This window comes from Penaeus chinensis, chromosome 1 (assembly GCF_019202785.1).
Source record: "Penaeus chinensis breed Huanghai No. 1 chromosome 1, ASM1920278v2, whole genome shotgun sequence".
NCBI classification, from domain to species: domain Eukaryota; kingdom Metazoa; phylum Arthropoda; class Malacostraca; order Decapoda; family Penaeidae; genus Penaeus; species Penaeus chinensis.
Window position 1 is genome coordinate 18,313,020 of NC_061819.1, and position 19,122 is coordinate 18,332,141.

Genomic DNA, 19,122 nt, shown 5'->3' on the forward strand with positions numbered 1-19,122 from the left:
ATATATATATATATAAATACACACACATACACATATATCTATTCTTACCCTCCAATGTAAATCACAGTTGGCGTCTAGCAGCCATTGGCGATTAATCAAAGTGATGTGACTGTCTTCAGAAAAACTACGATGTAAGACGTGTTGTGAGAAAATAAGACCATTTGATTAATAACTCTTGGATTTATCTCTGTCCGTATATATGTAAAAAAATCACTTCTGACATTCATCAACTGTATGTGAATTCTGTGATAAGATATTATCCTGAGAGTCATTTTTGGAGAGACTGAGATGGAGGGATAGATGGGGAGTGATAGATGGAGAGAGAGAGAGAGAGAGAGAGAGAGAGAGAGAGGAGAGAGAGAGAGAGAGAGAGAGAGAGAGAGAGAGAGAGAGAGAGAGAGAGAGAAAGAAAAGAAAAAAAAAGAGAAAAGAAAATAGAAAAGAAGAGAAAAAAAATAAAGACAACCGGTAAAACAAGGACTAAACTTAGGAGGCGAGGGAAAGAAAGTAAATGAAGCAAATGCGTGGTAGAGAAACCCAACACTAAATATCAATAAAATGACGCATCTTTATCGTGGCATCAAATAGATATGAAGCGTCACTTTCACGTCAAGCTGATAAGACGCATGACTCGGGGCGCAGACGCGGTCGTCCGAATGGCCTTCCGAGCATTCCTCAATGTACTCGGCGGCGAAATGAACGAACAAACAAGAGCACAACGAAAAAAACAACAAAATTACAATGACACAAAAAAAATTTACATCGACATAACAACAAAAAAATACAGCAAAACAACAAAAAAATCCCAACGAGAATAAAACGAAAACAAAAAAAGTAACAACGACGACAATAGAGCAAGTACAAAAAACAAAACAAAAACAAAACAAAACAAAAACAGCGCTAAGAATAGTAACATTAACAAAAAAGGACTACTACTGCTACTACTGCAAATGCTAAACGGAAAACGGCTTAATAAAAGTAAGATTAACAACATTCCCTAGTGCTGTCACTACTTAATAACTAATACCATTACTACTTGACCTCGCCAAGCTGCTTCTACTAATACTATTACCACTTAACACAAAAAAACTACTTCTACTAGCACTATTCCTTCCTTAATATCAATAAACTATTTTTACTATTACTATTGCTACTTAATATCAATAAATTATCATCACTATTACTATTACTATTTGCTCCTGCTGCTACTGCTATTAATACAACTCTCAAAGACGGGAAATAACGAACTATATCAACACAAGCACAAACCGCTGCTGCTTCCGGGAAATGAGGAATCAGTTAATATGAATATAGATGGGTGAGAGAGGTTGCCTTTTGTTGTCGATGCAATTGCAATGGTAGTTTGAAAGGGAAAAAAAAAGAAAAAAGATGAAGGCAGAAATAAGAATGTTAAGAAAATACGGCAAAACTGATAATGATAATGATTATGGTAATAATAGCAATAATGATGATAATAAAAATGATTATAATAATAATAATGATAGTAATGAAAATAATAGTGATAACAATAATAATAGTAATGATAATAATAATAATAATAATAATAATAATAATAATAATAATAATAATAACAACAACAATGGTAATGAAGTAATAATAATAATTATAACTGATGATAGTAGTAGTACCAGTAACTACAGTTTAACAATGATGATGGTGATGATGATAATGTAACGATACATTCAATAATAACAATAGTACCATCAAGAACAACAACAACAAATGCATACTATCTGTACAAAATTATACCAGTAATACTCACAACCATAATTACTTCAGTTCAATAACACATATATAAAACTTCCCTAAAATCATAAGAAATCATTAACATCAACAATTAGTATCTTGATTAACGAAAATAAAAGTATAGCAACTCGTATAATCGCTTTACACATAAATCATTTGTAATTAAGAAGAGGAAATCGCTAAATTTGAAATATAACAGTATCATAAGTAAACAATGGTGCAGTTGCCTTATATAAAGCACATCATTATTAACGTAACAGCGTCTACATAAATCAAATCTTTAATCGTGTTATATAAATAGCACACGGCCATTAACAAGCCTGAAGAACAAGCCGATAATTACAGGACATAAACATCATAGTTTTAGCGGCAAAATGTATCTTGCATTCTTTCGCTTCAAAAAGAAAAACAGAAAAAAAAAGAAGAAAAAAAGTCAGAGAGAGAGAGAGCGAAATGAATTACAAAAATAAATACATAGATAAAATAAATGAATAAAAAAAAATACATATCAAATAATTACCATATCAACACGATCAATATTTTTTTTTACGCATCTAAACAGTCTAAAAGTCGAGAAAAAACAACTAAAAGCTAAAAAAAAAAAAAAAAAAAAAGAAGAAGAAAAAGAGGGTTACAAAGCACATCACGTCACATGGTCGTCTTGAGATACAATAGCGGGAGTAAAAATAAAAGCAGAAACGTCGATAGGTAAGGGAAGCGGGACTGGCGGGAGCCAAATCGCCTGTCGTCATCGGAAATGAGGGGAAAAGGGCGCAAAATGCGTTGATAGGGAGGAACAAGGGGGAGGGAGAGAAAGGGGAGAGGGAGAAGAGGGAGAGGAGAGAAAGGGGAAGAGGGGAGGGAGAGGAGAGTGGACAGAAGAAAGGGGAAAAGGGGAGGGGTAGAAGGGCGGTTTGGAGGAAGAGGAAGCGAGGAGGGAAGAGAGGGAAGCCGATGAAAGCGGGGAGAGAAGAAAGGGGAAAGGGAGGGGAGGCAAGAGCAAACTAATAAATGTCTTAATTACCCACTTAGTGAATTAGTGACTTGTGATACGGTAGTTCCGGTGCTAATGGCTTAATCCCTGCCCTCGGAGGTAAAAATAGAAGAGCGAAGAAAAAAAAAAAAAAAATAAAACAGACATAAATAGAATATACGGCCTGAATCACGTGTATAAAACCCAATTACCACTTTAATAGTAAAAAATCTTATTTCTCCTATGCCATTACGTCACAAATTGGCCGTTGCCTGAATTATAAAAAAAAACTTTTACCTAGCAATGCCAGACAATCTTGGCTGTATATAAACTCTAACCTAAACCTAACCTAACAATAAACCAAGTCCCTTCCCGTTTAAAATCGCTTCGCAACGGACATCCATTACAGAATTCCACAAGAGAATTCTTCATTTTTGAATGGCCGATGTCATGCGCCTCTTGTCACGGAGAGTTTGGTCATGGCGAGCGAGACGAAACAGACGCAGTGATTGGCTTGTTGAAATGTAACGCGACGTATCATTGGTTATTATTATAATATTGAATAACTTTTTAATTTAAAGTTTGTAACGGAAATGGTGCAAGAAAAAATGTTTTTAAAATTGTTTGATCTGTCAAGTGGTACATTATTATTTACGTAAGATAACGTTGTAATACCTAGGAGATAAGAAAATAGAAAATGCATATAAATACAGAAAGAACAAAGGAAAATATGAAATGTGGAAGAGTTTACCATTTGCTGACGGACGTTTTACAATCTGCAGAGACAAAAAGGAAACGAAAAAAAAAAAAAAGTTGAATAAAAATTGGAGCTTAAAAAAGAAGAAATATCTGCGTTAAAAAGTTAGAAAGCCAGGAGAGGAAAAAAAGGCGGGAAACTTCCGCTTGGCCGCTGGTCATGGCGACTGGGAAAAACGGGAAAACTGAATGGGGTCATCGTTCACAAAAGCCATTTCCCTTCACTTCCCCTCTCCTCATTCTTTTGTTTATTTTCTCTGCCTCATTTTTCTTTGTTTCTCCTTACCCTCTTTCTTCCCCTTCCTTTATTCTTCCCCCTCGGTTCTCTTCCTTCCGCTTCCCCTCTCCCTCCCTTCTCCAATTCCTTTTCCTAGTTTGCCATCACTTCTTCCAACCTCCCCCTTTTCCTTCTTCCCACTATTCACTTTCCACTATAGCCACTTGCCTCCCTCCCTTTCCCCCTTCCTTATCTCTCCTTTCCCTCCCCCCTCTTCCTCTCTTCGGGTACCCCCTTACTTTCCCCTTCCAAAAACCCCTCTCAAACCCTTTCCCTTTCCTCGTTTTCCCCCCCTTCCCACTTCCCAATCCCTCTCCCTTCCTCTCTTTAATACTCTCCCCCCCCCCCTTTCCCGGCAGAATTTTTCACCCTTGGCCCGAGTGTTATAAGTTCCCGCGAGATTAAACATCGTGAAGCCAACTTACCCTATTTCAACGGGGCAAGATTTGAATTGTAGCCGAATTAGTACAAGAGAAAGAGAAGAGAGGGAGGGAAGGAGGGGATGGGAGAGAAAGAGAGAGGGAAGGAGGGCATGGGAGAGAAAGAGAGAGAGAGGGAGAGAGGGAAAAGAGGGGGGGGAGTGAGGAAGGAGAAAGGTTGAGGGAAGGAGGAGAGGAGAGGGAGGGGGGGTCAGAAAGAGTAGAAAGAGAGGAGAGGGGATGAGAGGTAGAGAGGGAGAGAGAGAGATGAGAGAGAGAGTTTGAGAGAAGGAGAGGAGAGAGGAGGGATAGAGGAGAAGAGATATTGAGGACGAGAGAGAGATAGAGAGATTGAAGAGGAGAGAAGAGCGAGAGAGTGAGGGGATGAGGAGAGAGAGAAAAAGAAAAGGGGTGAGGCTGAGTATGCTAGCGTGGATATAAGCGTGTAAGTATATCTCATGGGCGTATGAAAGTACCCTATTATTTTTATTTCATAATTTATTTTCTGGCTATATCCTGTCACTGGACAAGACCAGGGACTTTCTTTTCTTTTATTTATTCCCTTTTTTTTTTTTTTTTTTTTGCACACGAGTACTTATCTCTACAAAAACTGGTAAGCTATAGAGGCCTTGTGTTTGTATGTTGTAAATAATAGGCCTATATATTCTCAAGAAAGCGATGCTTAAGAGAAAATTATCATTCATTTCTCTTTCCCTTTCTTTTTCTTCTCTTTACTGTTTACTTACTGATCTGCCGTTGCAATGATAAAATATATCATTATGAAATATGACAGTATCCAGTGATAATTTAGTTTAAAAACATCCTCAATTTTGCTTTTACGTTTCTTTAAAAATAAATAATATTTTTAGGGAAAAATGTGTGTGTGTGTGTGTTTTTTAGTGTGTGTGTGTGTGTGTGTGTGTGTGTGTGTGTGTGTGGTTTGTTTTGATGTGTGGTGTGTGGTTTTGTGGTGTGTTTGTGTGCACGTTATCCTTAGTATCTCTCTCTATACAGTAGATATAAGCACATACATATGAAAATATTTAACTTTCAACATATCGGAATATAAAATAGAATAAAACATCTCGTTGATTTCTCTTTTCGTCGTTATATATTGACAAGAAAACAATGACAAAAAGGGAAAATTTTATAAAAGTGGTAATAATGATAATGATGATGATATTTATCATGATAATATTAATGATGATGATAATAATAACAATAATAATAACAACAATGATTGTAATATAAGCAATAATAACAATAGAAACAACATTAGTAATAATAATAATGATAATGGTACCAACAATCAGCACAACAATAACAGTAAAACAATAATGATAATGATGATGATTGTAATAAAAACTTTAAGGGGAAGCTAATTACTGGAAACATAGTTCTTGAAGTGGCTGTGATCAAGTATTATTTTTCATAATTATATTATTATATATTAGCTTTCATCGTAAACTGATCCCGACGGCCGAGTCTGACTTAATGATCACGTTATTATCATTAACATTAGTAGCAGTACTCTTATTACCATTGGATATCATCGCCATTATCCCTACCACGGTCTATTGTCTTTCTTATGAACATTCCAACGCATTCAATAACCTATTTCATCTTGTAAAGGCATTTATAATGGTTTTAATCCATTTCTAACAAAGTGAAACAACATTTGCAACTTTCGTCAAGCAGCCGTGTCATTCTGATGACCCCTCCCCCCCCCCCCACACACACACACACTTTTTCTTCTACATCAGACTCCACCATTTACAAAGAATCTTTCTCTCCCTGATAAGACTGCATCGACGAGCGCAACAGGCGGCAGGAGAAGGAAGAGGAGGAGGAGGAGGAGGAGGAGGAGGAAGTGGAAGATGGGAAGGACAAGAACAAGGGGAGAAGAGGAAGAAGAAGAGGATGAGGATGAGGAGACAGAGGAGGGAGAAGAGGAGGGGAAGCACAAGGAGGATGAAAAAATGAAGAGGAGGATGAGGGGGAGGATAGAAAGAAGGAGGAAGAGATGGAGGAGGGTGAGGATTGTGAGGAGGAGGAGGAGGAGGGGGAGGAAGACATGAAGGAGGAGCAAGAGGAGAAGGAGCAGGAGCAGGAGCAGGAGGAGGAAGAGGAAGGTACGTAGGATGGCGAGGAGAAATATGGATAATGGAGAGAGGGAGGGGGAAGGAAAGCAGGAGGAGGAGGAGGAGGAGGAGGAGGAGGACTGCATTCCTATTGTTTGAAATGTTTTCTATTGTCTGTAATGATGACGATGATGGTGATGATGATGACGAAGATGGTGATGAAGATGAAGACGAACACGATTATGACAGTTATATTGGTGATGACGATAACGACGATGATGATGATAATAAGTTGAATAAACAACAAAAAAATCATACGAGTAAACACACCAAAAATATTAAACAAAACAGAAACAAAACCGATCGAAAGGTTTTTTTTTCTCTCATTACCGGGCGAGTGACGTTAAGAACAGCGGATTCCCAAACATATTTCGACTTTATTGTGACAAATGAAGGAAAGGTATTAACGAAAAAAAAAATATATAAATAATCTACGTCAGCCTTACGTAATTCGGGTGAACATGTGACACCTTAGAAAACTGTCATTTACACATCTGGCAACGCAGGAAATTTTCATAACCAAAGCAAACAAACCTTTTTTTTCCCGCACTTCCTTAAACCTTAAAATGGCTCAACAAAAGACAAAAGACAAAAAAAAAAAAAAAAAAAAAAAAAAAATCTTTTTCTACGTCAGCCGTGTTCTTAAAGCTGTCATTTCCGAGAAGGAGAACAGTTAAACCAGCCTGACGAGGGGGTTTTGACAGCTCCTTGGCACACCGAAATGCAGGGCTGATGCTATCGGAAGCTCTGCTGTGGTCTTATCGAGAGAAGGTCTTTGGGATGAGACGCTTTCTTGCTAAACTCACTGCTGGCATTTTGGTAATGATGGTGATAAGCAGAATGATGATTATATTCGATAATAATGCTAATGCTAATGCGATAATCATAATACTAATGATAATAATGATAACGATAATGCAATATTAACCATAATAATAGCACTAATACCAATGCTAATGCGATAAGAACCATATTAATAATTAATAACAGTGATAATACTATGAAAAACATAATAACTGTGGTAATAATGACACTGATACTGAGATAATAACTACAGGCATTAATGGTGCAAATGGCAATTGATGGTTTGGGTGATGGTCTGGCATTAAATAATATTAATGGCAATGGTAAGTAATGACGTTAACAATAAAAATAATACCAAATGATAATATTGATGACGATGGCAATAATAATTATGATGACATTTATATCTGTATCATTGCTAAAATTATCACCATGATTAAAACTATGATGAAAATAATAACGATGGTGAAAACTATAATAATAATAATATTAATAATAATATTAATAATAATAATAATAATAATAATAATGATAATAATAATGATAATAATAATAATAGTAATAATTATACAGATAATAATAATAACAATAATAACAATAATAATAATAATCAAATGATAATTAATTATAACAACTATGATAACAATGACAATAATAATGATAAAAATCAAATATATTATCATCATGGTAGTAACGATAATAATAATAATAATAATAATAATGGCTAGAATAACAACAATAACAGCAATAAGTGGTAACAGGGATGAAATTAAATTAAAAAAGGTTCCGGAAAAAATCTTAAACAGATACGTTACATGGGATACGTGTATTCCTTCCTATTAGAGAGGATGATACTTTCTCCCTGTGTGTGTCTGTCTGTCTCTCTCCTTCTCCCTCGATGTCTCTGTGTCTCTCCCTCAATGACAAAACACCATCTCAAGCTACCCCAGTGACCACAACCTCTCGCTTACGCCGCCCCTCTGCTGACCATAGGATGATGCTGCGCGCGCGAAGACCTTCCCCTTAAAAGAGATGCAAATGACAGCCAGCATCTCCCTGAGCCGCCAGCAACACCCAGAGCCGCCAGCATCTTAATCATTCAGCTCACAGAAGCTTCTTTTGGACGCCGCGTCCGCTCTTCGCTTGATGCTGCTACTTCGCTCAGCAGTTACGTGTAATCCCCCGTAGTGAGTCTCCTGCTCGTGATCATATTTGCATTTATGCATGACCCTCCTTCGGACACGGGGATTATGTGGTGGAGGTCGCCGTTTTGCGGGGGGACTTGTTTGTTGTGTCTCTTTCTTTCTATCTCTCACTTTCTTTTTCTTTTTCTACCTTCGTGTTTTTTTCTTTCTCTATCTGACTCCATATTTTTCTTTTTCTCTCCCCCCCCCTCTCTCCTCTCCTTCCTTCCCTCTCCTTTCTTTTTATTTCTGTTTAATGCCGGCTTTGTTGTCTCTCTCTGAAGTATCATGAGCCTGAAAATCCCCGCTTTTGATCTGCTAAACTTGACAAGATTGTTTGTCGGCATTTTTACTTTGCAAGTCTAAAAATAGCACTATCTGTATTATGTGTCTGCATGAATAAAAGTGTACGTGCAACGTGAGTGACTGTTTATATGTAACGTGGATGATAGTTTAAAGTGCAGTCAGGATGGTAATGCAACTGCAACTTCGATGCAAGTGGATGTGTAATTTGAGTGATAATATGGATGCTGGTGTATCCGTAACCTGGATGACGATGCAGCCAGGATAATTGCATGAAAGAGCGTATGCAGAAGCTGAATGATAGTGCATATGCAGGCACCTTCCATCTCTCCCTTCCTCCTTGCCCCCCCCCCCCCTTGCCGGAGCCTCGGCGTGAAAGGCCCCTCGACGTCCCGATGGTAATTTCTAACAAGGCCGGGGATTGGGGAGTCAATTAGCAAGCCGTCTTTGTTGCGCCGATCCTTTCTACGCTCGCCCGAAATATCTGGGGAATGCGGGATAATTGGCAAGGGAAAATTATCATATGAGAAGGTCGATTCCTCCTTCTCTCCGCTTCCTCCTCCTTCCTCGACGTCTCTGTCTGCTCGGGTCTACCTCCTCCTCCTCCTCCTCTATCCCCAATTCCTCTTCCTCCTTCCCCCTCTTTCATATCCACGTCCATGTCCACCACCACCTCTTCCTCTTCCTCCTGCTCCTCCTCCGCCTCCTTTTCCTCCCCCACTTCCTCCTCCTTTTCCTCCGTATCTATCAGCTCGGCTCTTCCACGCCCCCGCCCCCGTTCCTCCTCCGCCCTTTGCACAAACCGACGAGTCAGCTCACCTACATTAGTGCGAAAGCTTCGTAAATTAGTGGGTATAATACGGCCGTCGGACTAATACATGCGCTGGGATTTCCGTCGGGTGTTCGCCCGGGATATATACCCTGTGTCTGCGGGTATGTGCAGGAAGAGAGGTAATATATGTAGCTTGCGGACATCGAAGGGAACGCTGACCGGGCAATAATCACACCCTCTCCGATAAGGATTGCATAAGTAAACATTTCCTGCAACGAGCGTCTTCTTCCCCGCTCTCGTGAGACGCTCTCCCCGCCCGCCTGCCGTGCGATCCTCTTTTGCCTTTTCTCCCTGCTCGCTCGAGACAGCAAGCGTGAGAGCGAGACCGGAATTCGCGCTTGCAATATTCAACAAAAATTGCAGCAAACCCGGCCACTGTATGACCTGGCCGGCAGCATTTCGGCAGCAATTTTCGTAAAACGTCTTCGCGTGGTATTCCCGGCGTCTCGGCCAGCGTTGCCTTCGCCCTCCTCTGCGCTTCTGTTTTTTTCCCGCGTATGGGCGTAGAGAATTATTCTTAAGCGACCAAGAGAAAATTTGGTCGTATGAGGGAGGAATGTCTCAATTAAGAAAATAGGGAAAATATCGTTTAGGAATATAACGGATATACTTAAGAAAAGTTGGACATTAGCAATTAAGGTATCAGGGAAATTTAAATGACCAAAACCGGGAAATTATGAACGATATTGGGAAATTCTCAATGAAGAAAAGAAACAAATGATAATTAAAGAAAATAGTATAATCATCAACTAGGAAAATAGAGTATTTCTTGATAAAAATGACACTACATCATATTTGTTTCGTTATCATTACTATTATCCATCATCATTACCCTATTCAATCAGTGATTTGAGGGGGGGAGGGGGATTATTAATAGATAAATAAATAAATCATTAATCAAAAGAGATTCATATATTGCGTGGATTCCGTTCCCTGAATGGGCGTTGCGAATTAAGCCTAATCTCTTTATGCCGAGGGCTACGGCGAAGAAAATAAAAGAAAGAAAAAAAATAATCCTGGGAAGAAATAGATATTAAATCAGTGAGACCATCGATGGAGAAAATGATTGGATCTTTGATGAAAAACAATGTGGAATGAAACATGAAGAGAAACGGAAATAATGAATTACAAAACGATAGGGAATATGAAAGGAGAGAATAAGGAAACTGCAAAAAGAGAAAATAAGAAAATCATCGTAAAGTATCATTACTCCGCCTCTTTCCTTCCGTGCAAAGATGTTGCAAATCATCATGATCATGGCACTGGCGCTCAATGCGACGCTGTAGATGAAGCTGAACGCGGCGCTGAAGACGAAGCTAAAGATGGTAGATGAAGACGAAGGTGACACTGAAACTGAAGCTGAAGATGACACTGGCGATGAAGCTGAAAGTGACACCCATGAAGCTGAAGACACACTGAACATGAAGCTTAAGATGACACTGGCGATGGAGCTGAAGATACACTGACGATGAAGCTGAAAGTGACACACATGAAGCTAAAGATACGCTGAAGATGAAGCTTAAGATGACACTGACGATGAAGCTGAAGGTTATGAAGCTTAAGGGGAAACGAAGCTGACCATCGACGTGTCGGCATCTGACCCAAGTCCTTAACAAAATAACAGGAATTCCACCCGCCTCGAGCCCCTCACACTGTAAAGAGAGTAATCCCTGTACACCGGACGGCTTCTTTCTCGTGTTTCTGAGGTCTTTCTCGCGAGGAAAATGGAGGAAAATAATGTTCTTTTTCGTCTTGCTGTTTTTCTTTTTCTTTTCTTTTTAATATTCTTTCGTTAATTGATATCTTCTCTAATTTCGAGATTTTTTTTTTTAATTTCCTTTTCATTTATCCATTTCGCTTCATTTTTACCTTTTACGCTGATGTTTTACTTTTTTTTTTCATTTTTATATATTCAATCTCATCTTTTATTTTTCCCCCACAGTCTCTTCATCTTCTCTCTCTTCTTCCTCTTCCTTCTTCGCTTCTCTTCTCCCTCCCCCCCTCTCATCCACCCTTTCTTTACCTTGTCAGTGTCGAACGTAATTAAAGTCACGTCTGTGCAAAACATCACCTTTTAGTTAATATTTTGGGCGTGTGCGTCGCAAGGGCCTCGGGATCACCTGGAGTGGGTTCAGGTAAGTTTTTTTGCAAAGAAGAGATAGAGAGAGAGAGAGAGAAGAGAGAGAGAGAGAGAGAGAGAGAGAGAGAGAGAGATAGAGAGAGAGAGAGATAGAGAGAGAGAGAGAGAGAGAGAGAGAGAGAGAGAGAGAGAGAGAGAGAGAGAGATAGAGAGAGAGAGAGAGAGAGAGAGAGATAGAGAGAGAGAGAGAGAGAGAGAGAGAGAGAGAGAGAGAGAGAGATAGAGAGAGAGAGAGAGAGAGAGAGAGATAGAGACAGAGAGAGCAAGAGAGAGAGAGAGAGAGAGAGAGAGAGAGAGAGAGAGAGAGATAGAGACAGAGAGAGCAAGAGAGAGAGAGAGAGAAGAGAGAGAAGAGAGAGAGAAGAGAGAGAGAGAAGAGAGAGAGAGAGAAAGAGAAAGAAGAGAGAGAAGATAGAAGGAGAGAGAGAGAGAGAGAGAGAGAAAAAGAGAGAGAGAGCAAGAGAAAGAGAGAGAGCAAAAAGAGAGAGAGAGAGAGAGAGAGAGAGAAGAGAGAGAGAGAGAGAGAGAGAAGAGAGAGAGAAGTAAAGAGAAGAAGCAAGAGAGAGAAGAGCAAGAGAAGAGAGGAGAAAGCAAGAGAGAATGAGGGAGTGAGAGCAAGAGAAGAGAGAGAGAGAGAGAGAGTGAGATAGAGAGAGAGAGAGAGAGAGAGAGAGAGAGAAGGAGAGAGAGAGAGAAAGAAGAAGAATAGAAGAGAGAGAGAGAGAGAAGAGAGAGAAGAGAGAGATAGAGCAAGAGAGAGAAGAGTAGAGAGAGAAGAGAGAGAGATAGAGAAGAAGAAAAGAGAGGAAAAGAAAGCGGAAAAGGGGGAGGATGAGAAATGATGATGAGAGGTAGAGAATGAAAAAGAGAAAGGGGGGTAAGTGAAGAAGAGAAGAGGAAAGAAAGGAAGAGAAGAAGAGAGAAGAGAGTGAGAAGAGAAGCAAAGGAGAAGAGAGCAAGAGAGAGAGAGAGAACTTAAGAGAGAAGAGCAAGAGAGAGATTAAAGAGGAGAAATCTGAGATGCAAGAAAGAGAAGAGTAGAGATGTAAAAGAAAGAGAAAGATAAGACAATAAAAAGAGAGAGAGAGAAGAGAGAGAGAGAGAGAGAGAATTAACACGAGAGCAAGAGGAGAGAGAGAGAAGAAGAAGAAAAAGAGAGAGAGAGAGAGAGAAAGAGGAAAGAAGAGAGCTAGATAGAGGAGAGAGAGAGAGAGAGAGAGAGAGAGAGAGAAATAAAAGAGAGAGAGCAGAGAGAGAGAAGAGCAAGAGAAGAGAGAGAGAGAGAGAGAGAAAGAGAAGAGAGAGAGAGAAAAGAAAGAAGAGAGAGAGAGAGAGACAAAGAGAGAAAGCAAGAGAAGAGAGGGAGAAGCAAGAATAGAGGAGAGAGCAAGAGAGAGAGTAGAGAGAAAGAGAGAAGAGAGAGAGAGAGAGAGAGAGAGAAAGAAGAAAGAGAGAGAGAAGAGAAGAGAGAGAGAAAAGTAGAATAGAGCTAGTAGAGAGAGATGAGAGTGAGAGAATGAAAGAGAATGAGAAGAGAGATAAGAGTATTAAAAAGTGAAAGAGAGAGTAAATTGTGATGAGATTATAGAGAGGATTAGTATGATAAGAGATGATAGATAAGAAGAAGTAGAAGAGAGAGAGACTAGAGAAGAGAGAAAAGAGGAAGAGAGAGAAGAGAGAAGAGAGAGAGGAGAGAGAGTGTGAGTGAGAGAGAGAGTGTGAAGATAGAAATAGAGAGATATAGAGAGAGAGATAGAGAGAGATAAGAGAGAGAAGAGCGAGTAGAGAAGATAAGAGAAGAGATAGAAGAGGGGAGAAGAAGAGAGAGAGAAGAGATAGTGAGAGAGATAAGAAGAGAAGAGAAAGAGGAGAAGAGAGAGAGTGAGAAAAGAGAGAGAGAGATGAGAAATGAAGAGAGTAAGAAGGAAGAGAGAGTGAAAAGGAAAGAGAAGTGAAGAGAATTAGATTTGTTGTGATGTGAGAGAGAGAGATTAGTGATTTTAAAAAAATGGATTAGTTAGAAAATAATTATAAATTGTGTTTATTTTGTTTGTTGTGTTTTGTGATGGTTGTTTTGTTGTGAATTTTGTGTAATGGAATATATTTATTTTTGTTTTTGTGAGATGTTTGTTATTGTGTTGTTGAGTGTGATTTATAGATTTTATTTTTTTTTGTGTTGTGGGTATTTATAGTGGGAAAATGATGGTATGTGATAAGCGAAAGTTGTAAGTTTATGGTAGATAGTGAAGGATTAGTTTATAGGTGAAGAATAAGGTGTTTAAAGATTTTTTCTAAAAGTATTGGAAATTGTGAAGTTGGTAGTTAAAGGAAAATTTGAAAATTGATATAAATAGTAAACAATAATTGGTATGGAGAGGGATGAGGGGGATATGAGGGAGAGATTAAAGGAGATATATAGATAGATATAGATAGAGATCGAGATATATCTAGATAGCTCTATCTCATAACAACTAGAATATAGATAGTAAAAGCTAAATCAAAATATACTCTATCTATAAAGTAAGTATATACGTATACGATCGAATCTATAGCGCGATAAATCACGAGTTAGAGATATAGTACAATCTCTCTCTCTCTCTCACTAATCACCTCTTCTCGCTCTCATCTCTCACTCATCTCTCGTTATATTCGATCTCGATCGAGCTATCGTTAAACTCGCCTTCTCTCTCGTCACTCTCTATCTCTCTCTCTCTCTCTCTATCTGATCTCTCTCTCACATCTCTCTTTCACTCTCTCTCTCCTCTCTCTCTCTCTCTCGCTCTCCTCTCTCTCTCTCAGCACTCTCTCTTTCTCTCGTCTCTCATCTCTCTCGCTCTCTCTCTATCTCACTCTCTCTTTCTCTCTCGCTCTCTCCTCTCTCTCGCTCTCTCGCTCTCCGCTCCCTCTCACGATCATTCAACATCACTCTCTCATTTTCACCTTCACTCACATCTCTCACTCACATCACTCACTTCTCACGTCTCACTCAACAGTTCTCTCTCTCATCTCCATCTCTCCCTCTCTATCTCTCTCTCTCTCTCATCTCTCCTCTCGCTCTCAATCTCTCAGCCTCACTCACTCATCATCACGCACTCAACTCTCTCATTCACTCACTCACTCTCTCACTCAAAGTCACGTCAATCTCTCACGCTCTCTCAATTTCTCTCTCTCTCTCGCTCTCTCTCTCTCCTCCTCTCTCTCTGCTCCTCTCTCACTCACTTAGAAGTACACACTCACTCTTCACTCTCACTCTCACTCTCCCTCTCACTCTCACATCTCGTCGCTCACCACTCTCTCTTATCACTCACTCACTCACACACTCACACTCTTCACTCTCTCTCTCTCTCTCTCTCTCTCTCTCTCTCTCTCTCTCACTCTCACTCTCACTCTCACTCTCTCTCTCTCTCTCTCTCTCTCTCTCTCTCACTCACTCACTCACTCACTCACTCACTCGCTCGCTCACTCTCTCTTACTCTCTCTCACTCACTCTCTCTCTCCCCTCCTGTCTCTATTTTGCGACATTCCACGGATTTTTTTAAAGAGAGAGGGACGCATTCTGCCACGACAAACATTGTGTGTTTTGTTGGTGTTTGTATACGTGTGGGAGACGTTTTTAAGTATGTGTGTGTGTGTGTGTGTGTGTGTGTGTGTGTGTGTGTGTGTGTGTGTGTGTGTGTGTGTGTGTGTGTGTGTGTGTGTGTGTGTGTGTGCGTGCGTGTGTGTTTGTGCATAGTCCACTAACAATTGCAATACATATTACTGAGTCATTCATTTATCTATCCTTTAATTTACTTTGCAACAAAACGGTGCACTGCATCAACATGATACTGAATTAGCCTTATTTCTTCTTCTCGCGCTTCTCATTCCTCACCTTTTCACATAATAAAAAACAAATCCTTACCATTCACACATCAACCCCCTCCCCTCCCCCCCTCAGCCCCTGCCCCTGAAACCCCGGTCGGTGCCACCCCCATTACCCCCCCCCCTCCCCCCCTTCCCCCGGCCAATACCCCCTTCCTCGATCGCCGCCAATGTTCCACTTCTACCCCCCAACCCTCACCCCCCTCCCCTGCCAGCGTCCTCCCCCTACCAACCAATGCTCCTTCCCCATTACCCCTTCCAACCCTGCCAAAATCCCTTTCCCCTTCCTCCCTCACTCGCCGCCAATGTCCTCAATGCCCCCCCCCCCGCCCCCTAACCTCCCCCTCCCCCCCGCTGGCCAAATCCCCGGCCACAACAAAGACGATCGTCAACCGTTCCGCCGGACGTTTTACTGCTCTTCAAGGCCTTCTCTCGCGCCACTTAAACCCAAAAGTACCCGGAGTCGCGTCCACTTAACTCGATCTCTTTAAAGAACACCTCTTCCTTACCCCCTTTCCCCTCTTCCCCTCCCCTCCTTCCTTCCTTCCTTCCTTCCTTTCTTTTCCCTCTTCTTTCCTTTTCGGATCCCTGTTTCCTTGTGTGTCTTTTTTTTTGTTTTACCTTTCTTTCGTCTCTCTCTCTTTCTTTTATTATCGCTCTTTCTTAATCTTACTCTTTCCTTCCTTCTCTATCGTTGTTTTTTTTTCCTATCCTTCTTTTTTCCTTGCCCTCTTTCTTTGCTCTCTCCCTAGCTCCCCCCATCTTGATCGTCCTCTCTCTCTCTCTCTCTCTCTCTCTCTCTCTCTCTCTTTCTCTCTCTCTCTCTCTCTCTCTCTCTCTCTCTCTCTCTCTCTCTCTCTCTCTCTCTCTCTCTCTCTCTCTCTCTCTCTCTCCCCTCCCCCTTCCCTCCCCCTCTCTTTTTCCTCTGCCAAATTCGCAAGCTCCCTAAGGCCGGCCATTCGTCACGTAGGCCTAGCCATAACCGGCGCCTCGGCATACCTGCAGCCGGAGTTTGACCTGACCTCCGGCACGCGTTGTTTGGCACCCTAAAACCCTTTCCCTACCCCCCCCCCCCCTCTCCCGGACCCTTAGCGTTTACTATAACTTACCTCCGTTCTCCTTCTACACCTTCTTCTCTTATTCTTTTTTTTTCTGCTGCTGCTTCTACTTCTTCCATTCCCCTTTCTTTTTCTTTCCTTTCTTCTCTTCTTTTACTCCTCCTCCTCTTCTTCTTCTTCTTCTTCTACTACTCCTACTCCTTCTTCTTCTTCCTCCCCCTCTTTTCCTCCCCCTAGCACATACCATACTCCTTCCCCCTTTTCACTAACCCTTGCAATACCCCCCCCCCCTGCAACACCCTGGTCCCTCATACCTATGCCCCACCCATCCCCCCTGCACCCGATACCCTTGCCCTTCCCCTTTTCATACCCTTCCCTTGTCTCCCTTCCTCCCCTACCCTCCCAGCCATGCCCCTCCTTCCCCTTCCCCCCCCCCAGCTATGCCCTTCTCCCTCCCCTAACCCCCTCTTTCATACCCCTCCCTCTCCTAACCCCCTCATTCATACCCCTCCCGCTCCTAACCCCCGCTCATACCCCATGCCCCTCCCCGGCCCGAGTGTCCCAGCTGTTCGTGTGCTGGAATGCCTTATGTGTCTTCGTTTGTTTGTTTCGCTTTACGTGAGCTATTTATTCCTCGCGTTAAGGTGGGATTCTTTGAGCGTCTCCCTTGGACTAAGCAGGAGTGTTAGTTTCTTTTTTTTCCCTTTTCGTTTTTATTAATTTATTTCTCTATTTATCTTATCTTATTTTATTTTTGTTTAATTATTTTTTTCTCGGGGTGTATTTCGTGTTTTTTATCATAGTTTTTTTCGATTTGTTCCTCTGTTCTTGGTCAAGGCCGTCATATTCTTCCTCATTCTCCTTGTATTTACTCTACTTTAGTTCCACCTTCATCCTCCGCCCTTACTATCATCACATTCTTCTTCCGTCTCGTCGTGAAATTATTCGCATTCTTTCCTCCCTCCTTTTTGCCATCTATTCTTTTCCTACTTCTTTTCTCTTTACGATTAAAGTTTTCATTTTCCTCTTCTCCTTCAACTTCCATTTCGAACCTGTCTCCTTCCCTCCTCCTCCTCCTCCTCCTCCTCCTCCTCCTCCTCCTCCTCCTCCTCCTCCTCCTCCTCCTCCTCCTCCTCCTCCTCCTCCTTCTTTTCTTCCTCCTTCGTTTCCAAAGTTTTCTAATATTGTTCTTTTTCTATTTATCTAGCTTATATTTCTGTCCGTTTTCATTTTTTCCACTCCTCTTACTCTTCTTCTATCTTCGCTATTTGTTTTCATTCTTTACAACTCCACTACCTTCTTTTTAACATATCTCTTATTTCTGTTTTTCTTTTCTATTCTAAGTATATCTACACATTCTCTTTCCGTTCCTTCGTAAAAATTATTCGCGTTCTCCCCTTCCATGCTCTTCCTTTTTCCCTCCTTTTCCCGGTTATTCTTTCCTCCTCCTTTTCTCTTTCCGATGCAAGTTTTCCTCCATTCTCCCCCATCTCCTTCAACATCCATTTTCGCAACTGTTTCCTTTCTCCTACTCCTCCTCCTCCTTCTTCTTCTTTCCTTTTCTTCCTCCTCCATTTCCCAAGTTTTCTAATATTGTTCTTCTTGTTTGTCTTGTTTATATACTCTGCTCATCCTCTCTTTCTTCTACTTTTTGTCCTCTCCTCTCTTCCTCTCTTCGCAACTCCTTCTAAGACCCCCCCTTCCCCCCTCCACCGGTCGTCCAAATCCAGATCAGGAGACAATACCATCTCACCTCCCCCCCCCCCCCCCCCCCCCCGCCCATCCCCGCCCAGCCTTTTCTCTCCCCCTCCTCCTTCCATCCCCCGACCCCGCCCATCCCACCCCATCCTATCCTGCATGCCCCTCCTTGCCCCCTCCCCCCCATCCCCGCCCATCCCAACGCCCATCGTGACGCCCATTCCGACGCCGCTATCGCACGTGGCCACGCATCATAAAAGCGGCCTCGTCATTACAACGTTCGACAAACAAGACCATAACAATTAAAACAGCGCGGGGAAGAAAGCCGTCGATGTTATCGTTAGGCGGATACTCGACTACACGCAGACGCGGAACTAAAGACGTACACATGTATAGACACATGTTGATACAAACGCAGATACAGGTACACACATACACAAACACATACACACACACAGACGCGTGCATACGCTCATACGTAAATGCACACACACGCGCACACACACACACACACACACACGCACACACACACACACACACACAGACACACACACACACGCACACACACGCACACACACGCACACACACACACACACACACACATCCTCACGCACACACACAGCATTAAAGACTGCAGTTGGAATACTGATTACAGCGATAACTGCATTGACGCTCTTTAAATTGCAGCAGTAAAATGGTTCTTCGTTTGTAGGAACAATTCAAGATAAAGATTGCGAAGATAAAGACAATGACAAGGCTTGAATGACAAATATTCAATTAAAAGTCTTTGGTTAAATATCGTGTCTCAGTTTAATCGGCAAGATAAAGCAATCTTTAAAAAGCTGCAGAAGAGAGGAGAGAAAAATATCTTAATCTTAATGAAAATCTTTACCTTCCCCCCCCCCCCCC